Source organism: Protopterus annectens, chromosome 7.part0 (genome assembly GCF_019279795.1).
Source record: "Protopterus annectens isolate FY-2018-M chromosome 7.part0, PAN1.0, whole genome shotgun sequence".
NCBI classification, from domain to species: domain Eukaryota; kingdom Metazoa; phylum Chordata; order Ceratodontiformes; family Protopteridae; genus Protopterus; species Protopterus annectens.
In genome coordinates this window covers 1,441,932,436-1,441,951,176 of record NC_056739.1, presented here as the reverse complement: position 1 = coordinate 1,441,951,176, position 18,741 = coordinate 1,441,932,436, and positions in this window count along the sequence as shown.

Below are 18,741 nucleotides of genomic sequence, written 5' to 3'. Positions count from 1 at the left end.
ATTAGCCCATCGCCTCCATCATGCATGCTATGCCTGTGATACTGTCTATGATTTGTGAACATATCCATCATGCCAGCTTTGCATTACACATAATTGACATAGTCGCCTTACCGCGGGATAGAGTACACGCCGTATGCGACATTCCTGTGATGATATCGACGGTATATGCCCATGCACATGTGTGCTGTGACACTATACATAAATGTCCTATCCCTCGCTGTGGCACTTCAGTAAAGTTGGATATCCACCGCCAACATCGGCGTATGGTGGTGGTGGCATTGTTCTGTGCTTGCAACCCTATGGCAGACCTGGGGTAGGGGTTACCACCCGTGCCTTCTTTGCAAGGGACAGTCCCTCCTTGGGTTGTGTCCTGACAAATGTATCACAAATGGCAAATGTCCTGATTGTGGGACATCACTATATCCCATTCTTATGTAAGAGTTGTATAACATACTTATTTTATGTATGTACATTCCTAACTGTTACAAGATATCAATAATAATAAGCAACTGAACTGCTACAAGACTACATTCTTATTATGCAAAAGAGGAGTTCTAAATCCCTTTGTACTGACCATGGGGCATGTGTCCACCTGTAACATCTGAAGTGTGTCCCGACGATTTCCCACTTTGGCCTTTTGAAAGGGTGGCGCCCCGGGACGGTGTTTTTTCCCACTGCGTCGTTTTCCACAGGTTGGGATGCCGCAGTTACATTCCAACCTTCCTCCTGCCATCAGGTATCTTTCCCCACAGTTAATATGTGATTGTCTCTATCGTTAAAACCTCATTCTGGGGTTTTATTTCCCTTTTTTTTTGTTTTTTTCTATTCTTTTCTCTTTTCTACTTTGTCTGGTTGTATCATACGGTTTGAAATCCAGGGCTTCCATATTGGCCCTATGCATGTGGGTTAACGGCCTAGTGTTCCTCGGGGGTATTTGCATTGCGGTGCCCCCTTTTTGGGGACCCCGGGCCTAGGCCATGGCTTTTGTGGGCGTTTTATTTTCATCCGAGGTGGGAGTATTGTACATGTTTGTGTATGTCCCTTTGGGGTCATTTGGTGGTGTTACCGGGGTTGTGTGTGTTGGGGGTTTGTGTTCGCATGTGGGCCCGTGCCTGGCCTTTTCGAGGCGTTTGCATTTAAATGTGTTTCATATTTTTTTAATAGGGCATGGTGAGAGCTGCAGGTTTTCCCGGATTTTTGGGGACCGTGTCATTTACGCCTTATTTTTCTCGTTTTGCTGTTATCCCTTTGATTGTGTGGGGATTCTGGGGTGGGGTACACGGTAGTCTTGCAATCCCAAATGCTTGTGTGTGTCCCCACTGCGGGTTTCCTGTTGTTTTTGGGAAAGGTTTTGGAGTCGTTGCTTTACCCTCATGTTGCCCTGCCCATTCCCCCACTGGTTATATATCTGCGGTTTGTCCCTCCCACCTCCATTGGCATTTTTCGCTATGACGGTGATTGTGGCCAACTTGCGGCGTATGCTACCACCTCCTATTTGGCTTTTTCAGGCGGGAACACACGGGTTTTACGGACCGTGCTGTTCAATCGGTGCCGGGATGGCCATTTTTTTTCGCCCGTACATCCTTTGTGTAAAGTTGCCCCCTTGGGTGTTTTTGGGGGCCGCCATCCTAGGTGTGGTTTGTCACGTCCCTTTTATCTCCGGTTGGCCCTGTGGTACCTTTTGGGACATTTCCCTTTTCTCTTTTTAGGCACGTGCATACCATGAGGGAGCGGACACTTTGTGGGGGCGCTGTACATGCCTTGGTTCCTGTTGTTGCCCCCCTTTATTAAATGTGTGCTGTACCTTATCAAGTTTCCTGGCCACAATTACACCCCCAGCGGAAAACCAGACAACCTCACCTCCACATACCATTTGCCCCCATGGCTGTCAATTTATTTCGGGGGAACACCTGTAATGTGCAATGGGCTTTGGAACACATATAATGGCATATGCCTTCGCTGAGGAAGGGTTTATTAGATATGCTGTTTCTTCTGAAGAATTTTAATTCTTGATACATTCATTTCCGGATTCATTTATTACTTCCTAACTGGTTGTTTGGGAGACTTTTCAATGTGGAACTTGGGGAACTTCAGGCATCTTTTTACACCCCAGATGAGGCCCCTTTAAAGTCTTTTCACTTCCTTATCTTTCCTTCCACCGGGGTTGGGCAAATACCCCCTTGGGATCCCGGTGGCGGGTTTTCCCCTCTGCCTTGGATTCACCCCATTATTGCCCCTTTTCAAAAGGAATGGGGCATTTTGTTAAAGGGGCAGCCCACTCCCACCCAGCGGGGCAGCTTCACTTTTTGGGTGCTGTAGCATTGTTCTTATTCTTTTATTATCATATTTAAATTTTCTTTACAAAAAATTTTTTGCAAAAAAATTTGGGTGGTTTTTCCCACTCTCAGGCATTTCCCTTTTGTCATTTTTTGGGGCACCTGCCCAAGGTGGACTGTCCTACTGGGGCAGGTGGGGACCCTCCTATGTTATGTACCGTGGACGGTACCACCCCCGCGGTATGTATTGCCTTCATTTCCCTGGTGGGGTTTCGCCCTGCCCACCCTCCAGGATGATCGGGTTGTCGGTCACTATGAATTGTGGTATTTGCGTTTTTACGGACCCTTCTCCCTGGGTTCCCTATTCCCGGTCTTTTAGGTACAAATTTTACAGGACTGAATGATTTCCTATCTGTGTTGCAAATGCCAAAAAAGTTCATTGCCCAAGGGGAGCATATGGTACGGTGCTTTAACCCCGTTAGGTGTTTGGGTTAGCCTTGGGTGCATTGTGCCTTTTGAATCGGCCAAAAATTTTTGGGGTTTTTTCTTGGTTTGGGTTTTTAGTATGGGGAAGTAAAGATGGCGGGGGTTTTTTTTTTCCATGGGGCTGGCTATTTCCTCCGCCCTGTTGTTTGCCCTGGCAGTTTCGGGGTTTGGGGCCCTCCCATTTTCCCTCACATGTTTTTGCAAATTATTTTGTACATACAAATACTAGAAAGGGGGCCTTTTCCGGAATATGAAGGCCCACGGATTATAAAGGAATATTTAAATAACACACGTCTTGATTATTCTGGTTTGGTGCCCCATTATGGTTCTTGTTTTTTGGGGCTTTCTTGGGTGCAAACCATCCAGCAAAAACCCCACAAGGTATTGTTATTCCCCCCTGGGAATATGAAAACTTAGGCATGAGAATATCACTTAGGGTGAGCCACCCCTCCAGATAATGCCCCCATTTAAAATGGCAAAGGGGGGAACCCTTGCGGTTTATTAGCGCTATGCCCCCCGGGGGTTTCGTTTTACCACTACCAGGATGGAGGCCCCAGGGGGAAATATTGCACCAACTTCCAGTGGGGAACTTTATTCTCAGGGCAGGGGTTAGGAACTGGGGGGGGGGGGGGCGGGGGGGGGGGGGGGGGGGGGGGGGGGGGGGGGGGGGGGGGGGGGGGGGGGGGGGGGGGGGGGGGGGGGGGGGGGGGGGGGGGGGGGGGGGGGGGGGGGGGGGGGGGGGGGGGGGGGGGGGGGGGGGGGGGGGGGGGGGGGGGGGGGGGGGGGGGGGGGGGGGGGGGGGGGGGGGGGGGGGGGGGGGGGGGGGGGGGGGGGGGGGGGGGGGGGGGGGGGGGGGGGGGGGGGGGGGGGGGGGGGGGGGGGGGGGGGGGGGGGGGGGGGGGGGGGGGGGGGGGGGGGGGGGGGGGGGGGGGGGGGGGGGGGGGGGGGGGGGGGGGGGGGGGGGGGGGGGGGTTTTTGTGGTTTTGTTTTTTTTTTTTTTTTTTTTTTGTTTTTTTGTTTTTTTTTTTGTTTTTTTTTTTTTTTTCTTTTTTTTTATTTTTTTGTTTTTTTTTTTTTTTTTTTTTTGTTGTTGTTTTTTTTTTTTTTTTTTTTTTTTTTTTTTTTTTTTTTTTTTTTTTTTTTTTTTTTTTTTTTTTTTTTTTTTTTTTTTTTTTTTTTTTTTTTTTTTTTTTTTTTTTTTTTTTTTTTTTTTTTTTTTTTTTTTTTTTTTTTTTTTTTTTTTTTTTTTTTTTTTTTTTTTTTTTTTTTTTTTTTTTTTTTTTTTTTTTTTTTTTTTTTTTTTTTTTTTTTTTTTTTTTTTTTTTTTTTTTTTTTTTTTTTTTTTTTTTTTTTTTTTTTTTTTTTTTTTTTTTTTTTTTTTTTTTTTTTTTTTTTTTTTTTTTTTTTTTTTTTTTTTTTTTTTTTTTTTTTTTTTTTTTTTTTTTTTTTTTTTTTTTTTTTTTTTTTTTTTTTTTTTTTTTTTTTTTTTTTTTTTTTTTTTTTTTTTTTTTTTTTTTTTTTTTTTTTTTTTTTTTTTTTTTTTTTTTTTTTTTTTTTTTTTTTTTTTTAGGTTTTCGAAAAAGGCAGCCCCCCTGTTCCAAAAAAATTCCCCAATTTCCCTTTTAAAAGGCAAAGGAATTTAAAAAAAATGCCAAAAAAAAAGGGGTTTGGGAAAAAAAAAGGGGGTTTAAAAATTTTTTAAAAAAAAAATTTTTAGAAAAATGTTCCCCTTTTTTCAGGGAAAACACAAAAAGAAACATCTAGCAAAGCTAGAATGTCCACTGTGTGATACCTTAAACCTCTTGAATCAGAGGCAACATGGGATATATGTAAATTACCCTTTAAGGATATCAGGTGTTTCAGCTAAATGGCAAGGATAATAAGGATAGGGACAGAGAAAATACAAGGATAATCAGGTCATTATGCAAAATTAGAGAAACATGCCTGATTATCCTTATATTTTCTTTGTCTCTTTTCTCTTGTATGTTTCAAGTCTCTGGATTTCAATTTTTTTTTTGTTTATTAAAAACAAAACAAAAAAGCAATGGAGGTCTTCCTTTCTCTATCACTTCCTTTCCACTACACCAATGTACTGCTTAAATGTGGGAATGTAAGTACCATATACATGCGCAATACATCAAGAAAGCCCATGATACCAGGGAAAAATATGGAAGAACACCACGGCACCATTATATAAGGATATTATTTAAATAAAGTTAGTAACTTATTTCTTATATCATGTCTTTGTATAATATCAATAACCCATGGCTGGGTGTGGGTAATGCTGATTTACCCATGGTTGTCTTTGTTTGGTGACTTGGTCTTTGCCCTCGTGACCAAACCACATCCAGCATAACCAACACCTAACTATGGGTTATTGCTATATTATTTAATTTCCACTTCAGGATTATGCTTTAACATTAAGCACTTTATGAAAGTAAAAATATTCAACCATTATGCACGAGTAGAAAGCCACCCATCACAGAATACTTAACCATGAACCAATATTAAACATGGCAAAGAAAACACAAGCCAGTTGTGGGCAAAGTTGAATAAAATCAATGCAGTACAATAAAATAGGCCTCAGTTTGTCAGCTTTTAAACTAACACCTGAACAACAGGAAATTGAGAAGGCTGTAAAGTACAATTAATTAATTATGTCACATCATAATAAACTAATTCAACAGTGTGATATTGAGGACATTTGAATTCTTTCAGTGCAGTAGACTGTATAGGTTTCTAAGCAGCATGTTCCATTCCCATCCCTTGAAAAGCAAAGGAATAAATGCCAGAGGATTTGATATTAATTATTAGAAGTGTCTGCAGACCATGGGACGCTGACCAAAGGAAATGGACAGCCTAACACTAGACAACCAGAGCTCACAGATTATGGGGAAACCAAGGCACTGTCGCTGTACACCAAAGAACACACATGTTTGGATATGACATGCATGTAATCGCAGTGGATATGTGCATGGACCACACACACACAACACATATGTACATAGCATAGCTTTTGCTGTCCTCCATGCAGACAAGTGGCTACAGCAATCACACACATGCAAATGGAAGGTGGGTCCATGGCTGTTGAATGCTAACAGTACATGAGGTAGCAATGTTGACCGAGGACACATTCCCTCTGTACTAGTTACCCATGACACCCATCATATCATACAACAGTCCATGTGTTATGTATGTCATCACACATGTCCACCAATTGCAATGCATACAAACATGGCTACATGACAGGCATGTAGGACCAACACACATGTACAATTTGTAGTGTGCCTGCAGCTACCATGCATGTGCAGTAGCTGATGTATGTAACTCATCTGTGCCTAACTACAACATACAGTTGCAATGCAGCCCCATCATTGACACCTGTATATGGTGACATACTAACAGTACGGTAGGATGTACATCAGGTATGGATGGATGTGTGTACATAAAGTGGTGATCCACCTGTGCAGATGGATGTTTGCCAGGGATGGCTCACAGGTGTGTCACACGCCATCCTACCATTACATGTGCAAACAGTATGCTATGTTACTGTTACTTGACTGTGAAGACATAAAACCTACACAGCGGTCAGGTGTTACTGACTGTAAGTCACTTGACACCTGTAACACTTACATCCTCCCGTGTGCATATAGCAGCACAATTGCCGGACGTAGCGTTGGTACACATAATGCGGCCAATACTGCTGCATGTCTGTCAGATGTATCATCATATAGCAGGTGTATCATTCACAGTACTGCCATGTGTGTTTGCTTGTGTGACCATATATGCCACATATGGTGGGGAATACATCCCAATTGTTACACACCCCTGTACACTGTTATAGAGATCTGTACATACTGCAGTATGGAAAGCATGACGTAGGCAGGGGTGGTGTGTGTATCACACACATATCAGCTATCCGTATGTGAATGACATTTGTGGCTCCACAGTGTGTGCGTGTGTGTGTGTGTGTGTGTGTGTGTGTGTGTGTGTGTGTGTGTGTGTGTGTATGTATGTATGGCTGTCTGGTGCATGGAGTGAGGGTGTATGCTACCATACAGAACACACAGGATCCATAACCCCTCATGGTGATGCAGTCCACTACCCTGTTGATGCCATTGGTCTCAGCTGTACTGGCTACCTGTACATGTTCTTTCTCTGTGTTGCATCATGTGGGTGCACAGTACAGTGACAGTGATTACCACATAGGCAGGGGTCCTCACCTCAACACTATGGGGTGTGTGTTATATTGTTGTTGACCCCGTGAGTGTGGGCATGTTCCTGTAATGTGACAGGGTATTACTGCTACACAGTGAGGCCTCATGCTATCAAGTGGCCTCTAACATTATCATCGGCCAGACTGCTGTGTACAACCCCTGCACCATGTCAACATACCTGTGATGTGACCTGGTATGGATGTCACATCTCTAACCACTGTAGCCTATTAAACTGCCCACATGCTTCTGGATCAGTATATGTGTGGACATCTGTGGTATGTTAGCCTTTCCAACAGTCAGGTTGAGGCTACGTATAGCATGCTGATATTGCCAAACGTGCCTGTGAGTACTCCACAGTTACACATGGGAGACTGCAAACACTGCTACCTGTAGGCACATGCAAGTAGACCATAAGGAGGGAACCAGGGCATCATTACCAACATGCTGTTACTGTTGTTACCGAGACACATACTGTGAACATATAACAATGCATGCTAAACCTGTACTACATAGCATGTCTGGTGCATGTCAACAGTACACAACTAATGTAATATACACTTCTCTTACTATTCTTACACAACTAATGTAATATACATTTCTCTCACTATTCTTACACAACTAATGTAATATACACTTCTCTCACTATTCTGTTCATCCTGTGCATCAGACCATTTGATCATGACCTTGCACCGATGGTGTGGATGACAGGGATGCGGCACAGGCTTCATCATATGGACAGGGTGATAATGTTTGCCAGGGGCATAGGCTGCACCAATGGATAACATCATGTGTGTGGGTAAGGGCTGGTGATATGATTGGACATGTCTGTTCAGTATGCATGTGGGTGTAGTGGTACCCTACAGATGTGTTTGCTGTGTGCATGCCTGTGTGCACACAGTTCTGCATTTTGTGAGTACACAGGGGTATTATTGACAGCTCCAGATTGTACAGACCAGGTTGTACAGCTCACTGTGTCCGGCCACGGCCACGTGACATGTGCCTGCCAGGGGTTGCATGGGCACTACAAGGCGGAGGTACAGATTGGCTACTGTCCGACTACACATGTCCACTGGTACCGTGTCCCTGCTGGGAACATCCAGGGCCATGTACACATGGCCTGCTGTGTTCTGGTGTGGACAGCGCAGCACCAGCTGCACTGCTACTGCTACCGGCACTATGGGAGCAGGCATGTGAGGTGGCATGCTCATGTTGACCTGCACTAGGTGGTGTAGCTGGCCTACGTCCATGTGGCCTATGCCTCACTCCTACCAGATGTTCTAGCACAGACAGCTCACGCTTGCAGATTGCCATGCCACGGTCAAGGATTCCGACCATGTCAACCAATCACCTGTCCAGAACATCAGCAATCTGCTGTTGAGCATTTGCCAATGCCTGGATGTTGTCATTTAGGGTACGGATAGCAGCACTCTGCAACCTCTGCCCTTCTCTGTTCTGCCGTTCAGCATGTGCCTGTGCCGCCATTACAGTCTGGAACATGTGTCTGGTGATACCAGCTGCTGCGCTCTGTCCTGCAGGTGCATGTCTGCCAGAGGTCCTCCTACAAGCAGCACCGGTCACATGCCTGTGTGGCACATCTGCAGTCATTACACTGATACCATGGTGTGGAGACACACCTTCTGTAGCCACCACACATTCCTGTTCCACGCTAACAGATGCTGACTGTCCTTCCTCTATGGCCATTGGCGATGCGGTATGTGTTGGCAGCAGAACTGTGTGCAGGGAAGAGGGGGACATAGCTGGGATGACAACCACTGGCACATATTCAGCCCCTGACAACCCTGCCTGTACCTCATGCATATGTTCATCACTGCTAGTATCTGTGGGGACAATGGACCGCAGGAAGGTAACGCACCTACATCACCTGTGAATGCAAAGAAAGACTCTAAATTACAATAGACACGCACACAGACACACACACACACACACACAGACACACACACACACACACACAGACACACACACACAGACACTCACACAGACACTCACACAGACACATACATAGACACTCACACAGACACTCACACAGACACACACACAGACACACACACAGACTCACACAGACACACACAGACACACCATGCATGTGATCTGACAGACGGCATGCAGCATGCATGTGATACAGCAGCTCAGACATTAATAGTGTTAGTTAGCATACCTCCCTGGGGTGCACACTACAGCATGTAGGTGTCATATCAGTAGCCATGCAGTTCACACAATCATGGTAGTATGCATGCATCCCCGTGATACACCACGTTGGCCAGAACAGGATAACAGTACACATGGCTGATGTGACCTTGACATGTAATCTGCTGACGTGTGCATTAACATGCATACATGTCTGACACAATGGTGTCCTTACACATGTACAGCGTCATAATGGGCATCACATTGCGGTGTTGTCTGTATGCCCTACAGATAGAATGCATGTTTAGCAAATGTGCATGAGCATGGAAGGGTAGTGTGAGCGGTCTACATTGCTATACAGTGTGAAGTACACACACTGTGCCATTGCATGGCATCATGAGGCATCTATATTGCTATACAGTGCATAATATGTACACATTGCATAGCCATAACTGCATGCATACCCATGACATAACTGTGGATTGTGACCCACGTTGCTGAGGTGTATACACACCAAACCATGCTGTGTCATGTGACAGGTCACTGGAGGACCTACAGATGACACTCCTGCACAACTACTACAGAGTCCTAGCTGCCTGGCAACCATGTCCACACATAACAGACTTGTCAATTCACCATGACCCACATGACATTGATGTACCACACACATGAGGTGCACAGCTAATGGTGATGTCCTACAGCAGCAAGGGAAATATACGGTATCTGTGGCGTGATGTGGTGTCAATGTCTGTGGAAGCTGTACAGGTGACTACTGTCATGCTATGACACAGTTGTGATGTTCAACACATCTTATATGGTAGACTTCAGTGACACCTCCACTAGCTGTGCACAGGCTTTTAGGATGTCCAGTGTACCACATCAACTGTATAATCAGTTAACTAAGGATATAATTGGTCCATGTGTGGACAATGTGTAACAGGGTGTATACACATCAAATCTACTGTGTGGCTATGTGTCTCTGGCCATCCCCCATGGCCATTTGTGCACATGTGTTAGCCAAATGTGTGTGATGGCCATCTATCTCACAAGTCTGTGTTGTCCCATATGACATACACCCATAGATGTCAGATATGTCACCATCCACAGGGCTATGTAGACAACGGGTTGTATGTTTGGTATGTGGGGTATGGGTTATGGGATAGTGTGACAATATTGCAGCCAGAACACTACGTGTCTGGGACATGTCAGATGGCACATCACAATGTGTGCACCCATTGCAGGGGCATATAACAATGGTGACTCCTGTGGGCTGCCCATATCACAGCTCACTGTGTGGTACTGTTTGCGTACCACACATGTTGTTCCAATGTATAGTACATATGCTTACATTGTACAACACCTCCACCATTGTATGCACAGCTGTCCACACATGTAGCAATGACAAATACTGTGGTTTCATGTCAGTGTATCATTTTGTTTGTATATATTGCACATGGGTAGCCAGTGTGAATGATGGGTGATGCGACCTGTATATTGTGACTGGACCGAACATCAAGTGTACAAGTGTTAACTGGCCACATGGCAAATGGATCTATGCTTTAACATGCCTGATACTGATGACAGTCGCACCTGCAACGGACTGATGTCTGTGCGGCATGCCAGAGGTACCTGTATAGGGGTGACACAGCAGTTTGAACATTATCCATGACTGTATGACAGCCACAGGGTGCACTGTGCATGTTAACACATTCACCTGTACAATAGCATATAGTATGCACATGTGTGCATACACAGGGTAGCATACTGTAGTATGCAGCATGTGTGTCAACATACCTTGCATATGATGTTACATTACATAATGTACAGTGACACATGCAACTAAATGGGATATAATAGTCATATGTGCAGTACTGACTTACCAGACCACTCCAGGCTCATTGGTTGGGAGACACCCACCTCCACGATGGCAGCTAGTGTTTGTGGATGCTGTTCTGAGGGTGTCCCCAGACTGGCCAGTAGCTCCTCGGTGTGTGTGAGTGGGGGCTGGATTTGTGGCCCACCACCTGTTCCACCTTGTTCCCTGGCGATTGCAGTGGCACGCTGTTTTGCATGTCGTATCAAGTCCGTGCAGTGTCTGCACAACTGCTGGTAGGTGCGGTTATGGCCACCCACATCATTCACCCTCCTGCAAAGATCCTGCCACAGGTCGTCACACTGCTGGGTATGCTGTGGCACATGGCTGAACAACACCTCGTAGTTCTCATGGAGGTACGGGATGAGGACATCATCCTCCTGGCGGCTGTACGCTGGCAGGCATGTATGAGGCATTATATGTAAGACATAATGATGGTGACAGGTCACAGTATCAGAGATGTACAGAGATACTGCTGCACATACATTTCTAGTAAACCTAGTACATCTGCACAGTTATCTTTGCAAATCATCATGACACTGACATGACTGACATGTTTGTGTCACACACATGTAACACCCGTTATGCACTGGATATCATCACCATACATGTGTGTCACCTCATTACATTGTTCATACTCCATGTGAATGCTGTCTTGATGTGGGCATGTCTGTTTGCCTGCACTGGTGTTCTTACCTATCAGCACATGCCTGGATGTGTCCACGGTAATGCTGTTGACCTTGATGCTGTGTATACATCACATATCAACACATACACTGCCTTAATGGACTTGAGCAGTGACAATGCACACATATGCATGGAAACCTTTACATGCATGTGTTTTGCCATATACATCTACACGGCACTGTACAGCTGTTCAACTTCCTGCCACGGATCGCCTATGTTGCACATGTGATAGACATGGGACAATGGCTAGTCGGACGTCATTCGCACGGATGGTTATTAACTATAGCATGTATGGGCAAGGTTTCGTAGCTGTATCCGACAGCCATTTTGCCACCGCGAGGTGCATCAGTGCCACATTACCGATCCAGACAGTTGATACTACATCTACCATGCAGTCATCACACCATGTATGACAGAGATGACATGTGCAGCTTTGATGGACAGGGTTACATAGTATGGCGGGAGTATGTCACATGTATGACACAGGGATCCGTCCACCATGTGGCGATCCTAGTAGTAGGATGGTGGCTGTCCATGACGTATGTCTTTCAGATCAGGATATGGACATGTAGCATGTCCAACATCCTAGTGTAGCACATGTCTTTATGCAAGGTAGACAGGATTGTGAAGGCTGGTATCACCCATCCACGCATGGCCAATACCCCTTAAAGGTGATATGCGATCCAATATTGGTCACCCATGTGCTGTGTATGCCTGCCCAATGATCTCCATGCTCATGGATGGCACCCTGTCATAACATGGATACCTCGTATGACTACCTAAGGGGCATGGAGACATCACCAACTCAGGGAGGTGATCTGCACAGCACCATCCCTTACACAGTGTCCATAAAGTTGACCGCAGCCTAGGTGGTAGTTAATGAGTACAGGGATATTCACCTAGTGGTGACAATGCTGATATCATCTGTCAGAATGTGCACATATGTCACACACCTCACCCACAAAGCCCATTATGTATGTTGTTCACAACACTGAGACAGCTATTGCTCATAGGTCATGGCCATTCACATCCTTACATACACAGATGCCGCACATTTGTCTGTGAGTATGGGCTACAATGAGAGTGGAGTACAACACATTAGCCCTGTTTTACTGTAGCTGGCACTGGTGTGATATGCACATGTCACTCTGGCACCTTTTGTAGTGTTGATTCTGTAAACAGGCCACTGGTAGAACACTCCTGTGACATACAAAGGTATATGTAGTCAAACATCCATACTGTCATGTACATCTGTACTGCTAACATCTACATTGATAATGGTTCATGGACTTGCAGACCATACTCAGCAGGGTAATAGTGTGATGCCACCAATTATGACTGTCGTCACCACTTGTGGGTTGATATTATCCAACACCCTATCTGTATTGTATTTTCATGCTCAGCACTTGTTCAGAACTTGTGAGCACTTCATGAGCTACTGATTAATATAGCACCCATTCCACTCCATTTCTCACAAGTACACTGTCTGTTCTTACATTTCCAGCTTGCTTACAGCTGTTGTACACACATAACTCACATATCTTGCGAGACATGGTTGTATATACAGGCATGTCCAACTGTCACATACCAGTGCTATTGCCTGTCTATATGATGAATATGTTGTACATGTGGCAATAGAGCAATTGTCTCATGTACACAGTCAATGCTCACCTCCCAACATACGACACTACAGCCTGTGGGAGATGCACATATGCAGCCCTGCTGGGGGTAATGCTGTCACCAACCCTGACTGAACCTGACAATCATGTGGGGATGTGTAACATTTGCAATGCACCCCACTCATCACATAGACTCACAAGCTCTCCACCACCACAGGCCACATGTACGAGTACAACTTGTGCAGTACCTCTCCATACTCTGTGTAGGCACCAAAGACAGCCCCCATCACCAAACACAACAACAATAACTTGTAGCCACAGACTCATGTGTGCCCATCACATACAGCCAATAGGGTGTTATAACATACACAACACACCTGTCATAGGTGACTCTGTAGGCGGTCACACTGATGTTCCACTCAGCAGGCTACACAAGGCGATAATCGCTTACATCTTGCTGTCGGGTAACTGGTTCTGCAACATAACCTATGCACCCATGCCACACCTCACCAGGTACAATTTGACTGTCATTCTCCATGTTAGTGTGACTGCCCTGAGATGCAACTTCACAGACTACATGTGCAGGGGCATGCAATAGATCACTGGTCTTGTAGCCCTAAAGGTATGGGCCAAGCCCTGGGGAGCATTATTCATCCGGACCTGATACCTCTGTACAACGACTGACTGTGTCACTTCAGCAGTTGCCTATGCTTCTGCTGTCATTCCACAGGCATCTGGTATCTGTCCGCTTTGACTGACATGGTCAACAAAACATGATGCTTTGGCACAGATGACCTGCACCTGTCAGCCCTGGGAGTATAGATAACATGTAAGGCTCTTGCTGCTTCTATACTGCCTGTCTTGCACAGTTTCCAATAACATTCACCACCAGAACGGGAACAGGCAAGCAAAACATGGGGTCATGTGACGCAATGCTTGACATCTTCATCTCTGATGCACACAGGCAAGGCATTCCTTATAATGGACCACTTCAATATCTCTGCAGTGACTGGGACCTGCCTCTAGGCTCTGCAGAGCACACCTGCAATGACAGGTTATACACAGACCATACTTTTCAGTCATGTAACCTGGACCGGCACACCCACGGCTGAGGTGTTCCCATATTCCACTATGTTGTACACACATCCTGGCTATTTACTTAGCACAATGCATCAGAGGTGCTCCATGTGCAACTAACTGTGGCCAGAACTGCTATACACATTGTAACAAGCTACGGATTCAACAACATACCCCACGGTTACCAGACCTCATTTCTTGGTGTACTGGACTGTAGGGCTCAGACAGGTACTACTGATGTGAGACTGACACTACCCCACACTTAACTGGGATAGCCACTCATGTACCGACACATTAGGCCAATGCTGTCCGGGATTCATGACCTCCACTCGGCTGGATCAACCCATACACACCACCTCCAAGACCAACAATATCCTTGACATGGACACTACCAACATGTAACTGGTGTTCCACACCTGGGGTTATCCCCTCATTGGTGGATTCCGAACATATGCTAATCACCCTTGTTATCCACATCCCAGCACCACACCCTTCATGGCATACACAGTACAAGAGTCCTACAATGCCTACTACAGACATCTTATGACAGCAGTAGTTAACGTCATGACACCCGTGCAGATGGGCAATGAACATACAAACGCTGAAACATACCCCAGTGCACTTCATTAGCACTTACACGAGTGCATGGATCATGCTATTCCACACAGAGCCATGATGGTACCCACCAGATAATGGACGCCACTCTGGGGGTCCAGTTCCATGGACATAATTTACAATAGGTGGAGGCTGTTGCAAAGTGGAGTACAATCCATTGGGTGGGGTAGCTCACTGGTCAGCCTCAGTAGGGCTACAGGATTCCTCATCACATACTCCGAAACTAGCTACGTAAACATTACTGCGACACATTCCAGGGTGTACCACAAGGCATTATGGAGGTATGTCAGTAGTCAATGGCAATACCCACATCTGCTCTGACATACAACAGTTACTCAGGAACATTACAGAACCAGGTGATGTTGGCAACATGCTGGTGGATGGGTTCATTGCTAACATTACACCCTCCCACTCCCTACAGGGCCACAATCCATGCAGTAACATTGCGGTGTCCCTGTGGTCACACCTACACAGTACTAACCTGCACTCTATATGGCCTGGAACACTGACCCCATGTGACCGTCGAACATCCCAGGCTGTGATTTACACAAACCTATGAACGACATGTCTCCCCACTTGGCCACCATATTCAGTAATAGCCTTGTATCAGACATTGTGGCTCCTGAATGGCACACAGCAACGGTTATCACACTCCACACAGGTGGCACTACAATGCACAAGGGGGACTATTGCTATATACACCTGACTGGACTGTTCTGCAAGGCTATGGGGTACATCAACATGGAAGTCATTCACAGAGACATTGGTGGGCTCTGGTCCTTTGATGCCACCCAGGTTGGACTTGTTAGGGCCAGAGCATGGCTTCTACACCTGGTGGACTCCTTTGATACAGTTACCAGGGTAGTTGATGACGGTAAGGGGGTCCACACATCCTACATTGTCCTCTCATTGCCTTTCAGCACCATTCTCCATTCTGGTATTGACAACATACACATCCACCTGCACATCGACCCCTATGTCTCAGGATGTTATGCAAAGTGGCTCACGGACAGGACACACACAATGAGGGTAGCATACCATAGTACCTACTGTATTTCAGTTACACTTGGCATACCACAGTCCTCAGTCATAGGGCCCCTCATGTTTCTGTATCTGCTTCACTGAGGTACAGGCTAGCACAGAGGGACTTTCCCTGCCTAGCTTTACAGACAACTGCATACAAAGCACCATGATTGATCCACCAGCTGATACTGACTCCCTCCATAAGGGTGTCACTGTGACGGATACCTGATATCAATATCATGGCCTCAAGCTGCATGACACAAGGTGATTGAACATCCCCTTTGCATTACACCATTCACCCAATGACTATCACATAGGTGGTAGTCCCCTACATACATGTCACATTGTACGTGATCGTAGTACACACGTATGTCACACACACTCCTTTGATAACCATATTGCCACTGTGGCATGGATATCCTTCTACGTGGCCACACTTATCTGTACTGGGTTTGTAGCTGGAACATAGGCATCCATTGTACCTCTGAACTCCAGACGTATACACACATTCAAGGGTACAACACCCCATTTAGGGTGTACCTTACACAACAGCTACAGCTTTACATACCACAACATTAACATGCCATGACGTTTATTGAGCTCCGACGGTTGATGTATGCGGCAGAACTACGGACACCACGTCTGTACACATTTGCATACTACATACTCAGGGGTGACCTCTGCTGAACAGACAGGGCCCATGTCCACAACAATATTCATGGATATACTCCACATAAGCAACATAAGCAAAAGCCACTGTGAGCAACATGCTCATGGATATGTGCACACACGCAACGATGAGTGGGATGTGCTTGAGGGTTACATTCCCAAACCAGACACTCACCATGCTTTGGAACATGATTCCTATGTACATCACGCAGGGACACTCAGTAGCACTGTTCAAGTGATACCTCACTTGGGGGATGAAAGACACATGTACGCCAGGGATCACTGCAGTGGCTGTACTGTGCAGAGGTGCAGGTAACACATGGCTCTGCTATTCACAGACAGGACACTACCCTAGAGAGGTGCCACTGGTGTGAACACTGTAGTTGAGCTTACACATAGACTTGCCAGACTGCATAGTACCCCACTATGAACCTTTGAAACTATTACGTGTCCTTTATGCATAGTTAATTGAGTAGCTCTTCCATTTAGATTAGCTATCATGCTATTACAGTGTCCCGTGACTACAAGCCATATGTATCCTGTTATTGTATATTGTACATGCCAATAGACGATACCTTTGATATGCATGATATGCCTGTTATGCTGTATAGAATATTTGACATATCTACCTACAATACTGTACATTACACATATTTTACATAGTATCCCATAATGCAAAGAATACTTGCACAGCGGGACCACCTTAGACATGTCATTGTCGTTATATGCCCATACACATGCCTACTGTGACAGTATATCATCATATACTATCCCCTGCTATGGCACGTACTTGTTGGACATACCCTACCACTGACAGCGGGTGGTATGGAATTGTTCAGTTTAAAGCCCTCATGAAGCATCCCTTGTGGTGTCTGTGATGTTTACCTTGTGGCCCACTGCAGGACACACAACTTCTACAAGTGTTACTATGCTCAGCAAGACATCTCTACATAATACCTTTTCCCACTTTATGCATTGCGGACACTTTTAATTAATACAAAACAGGCTATACATACACTAACATAATTAATACAAAACAGGCTATACATACACTTACATACCAAGTGTTCTACATACCTTGTTATCGTTCCGGACTTTCGTAACTATCTCTCTTACACTGTTTAAACAGTTCTATGGTATGAGCATACGGTTTGAATGTCTGGCAAGTCATCCTTATATATGTCGATACCTGTAACATGTGGTTTCCTGCTGCCAGTTGGTGTTCCTGAGTGACTTATTACTTGCACATCAGTTGTGCAGCTACTCCATTCCCCAATTATGTGGCAACAGTGGGGTATAACTGAATTCTCCACTTGGGCGTTGCCCATTTGCCCTGCCTTCGAGGAGATGGCCTGTATTGTGTTTTGTTGTGTGTAATTGCAACTGCTATGTGTAGAGACATGGATAGTTTGGATTCATGTCCCCCATGGATTGTGTGTGACGGCTAGAGTATGTGGTTCTACATGTGAGTGTACCTGTCATCTCAACCGTCTGATAAGGGACTATTGCAAACAAAACCTGTAACATCACCGTTTGTTCCATTATACAACGGCTACGATTTCACATGGCACCTTTAAATGTGTCTCTCACAAGGTATGTTAACACTTCTGCAGATGTAATTGACTGACTGGATGTTTGTGCGTAATTACAGTCTGTATTGCTATAGTTTTGTGTGTGGGGGGATGTAGGCGGGTGTACGTAGCATATACAGGTTTGTGGGGCTTGCATTTCTACATATTCCATATATGTGTGTGGGCTCCTTCCCTAATTAAAGAGCTATCAGTTAGTAGACTTTTGTTATGGGCATATACATTGGGCCATTGTTAATTAGTTTCTATATAATATGCAGGTAAGGTTGATACTTCCATACCTCCGGAATTACAGAGATATGTAAAGGAATGTTACTAAATGACAGCTGTCCTGTGTATTTCTGTCCCAGATATTTGCAGTCATTGCAGTTGTGTTGGTAACTGAACCTCTTTGGCATGGGTTGCCACCTTTTCAAATGGCCATTGTGGGACACTTGCAGGACACACATTGGTGTTTACAGGCCG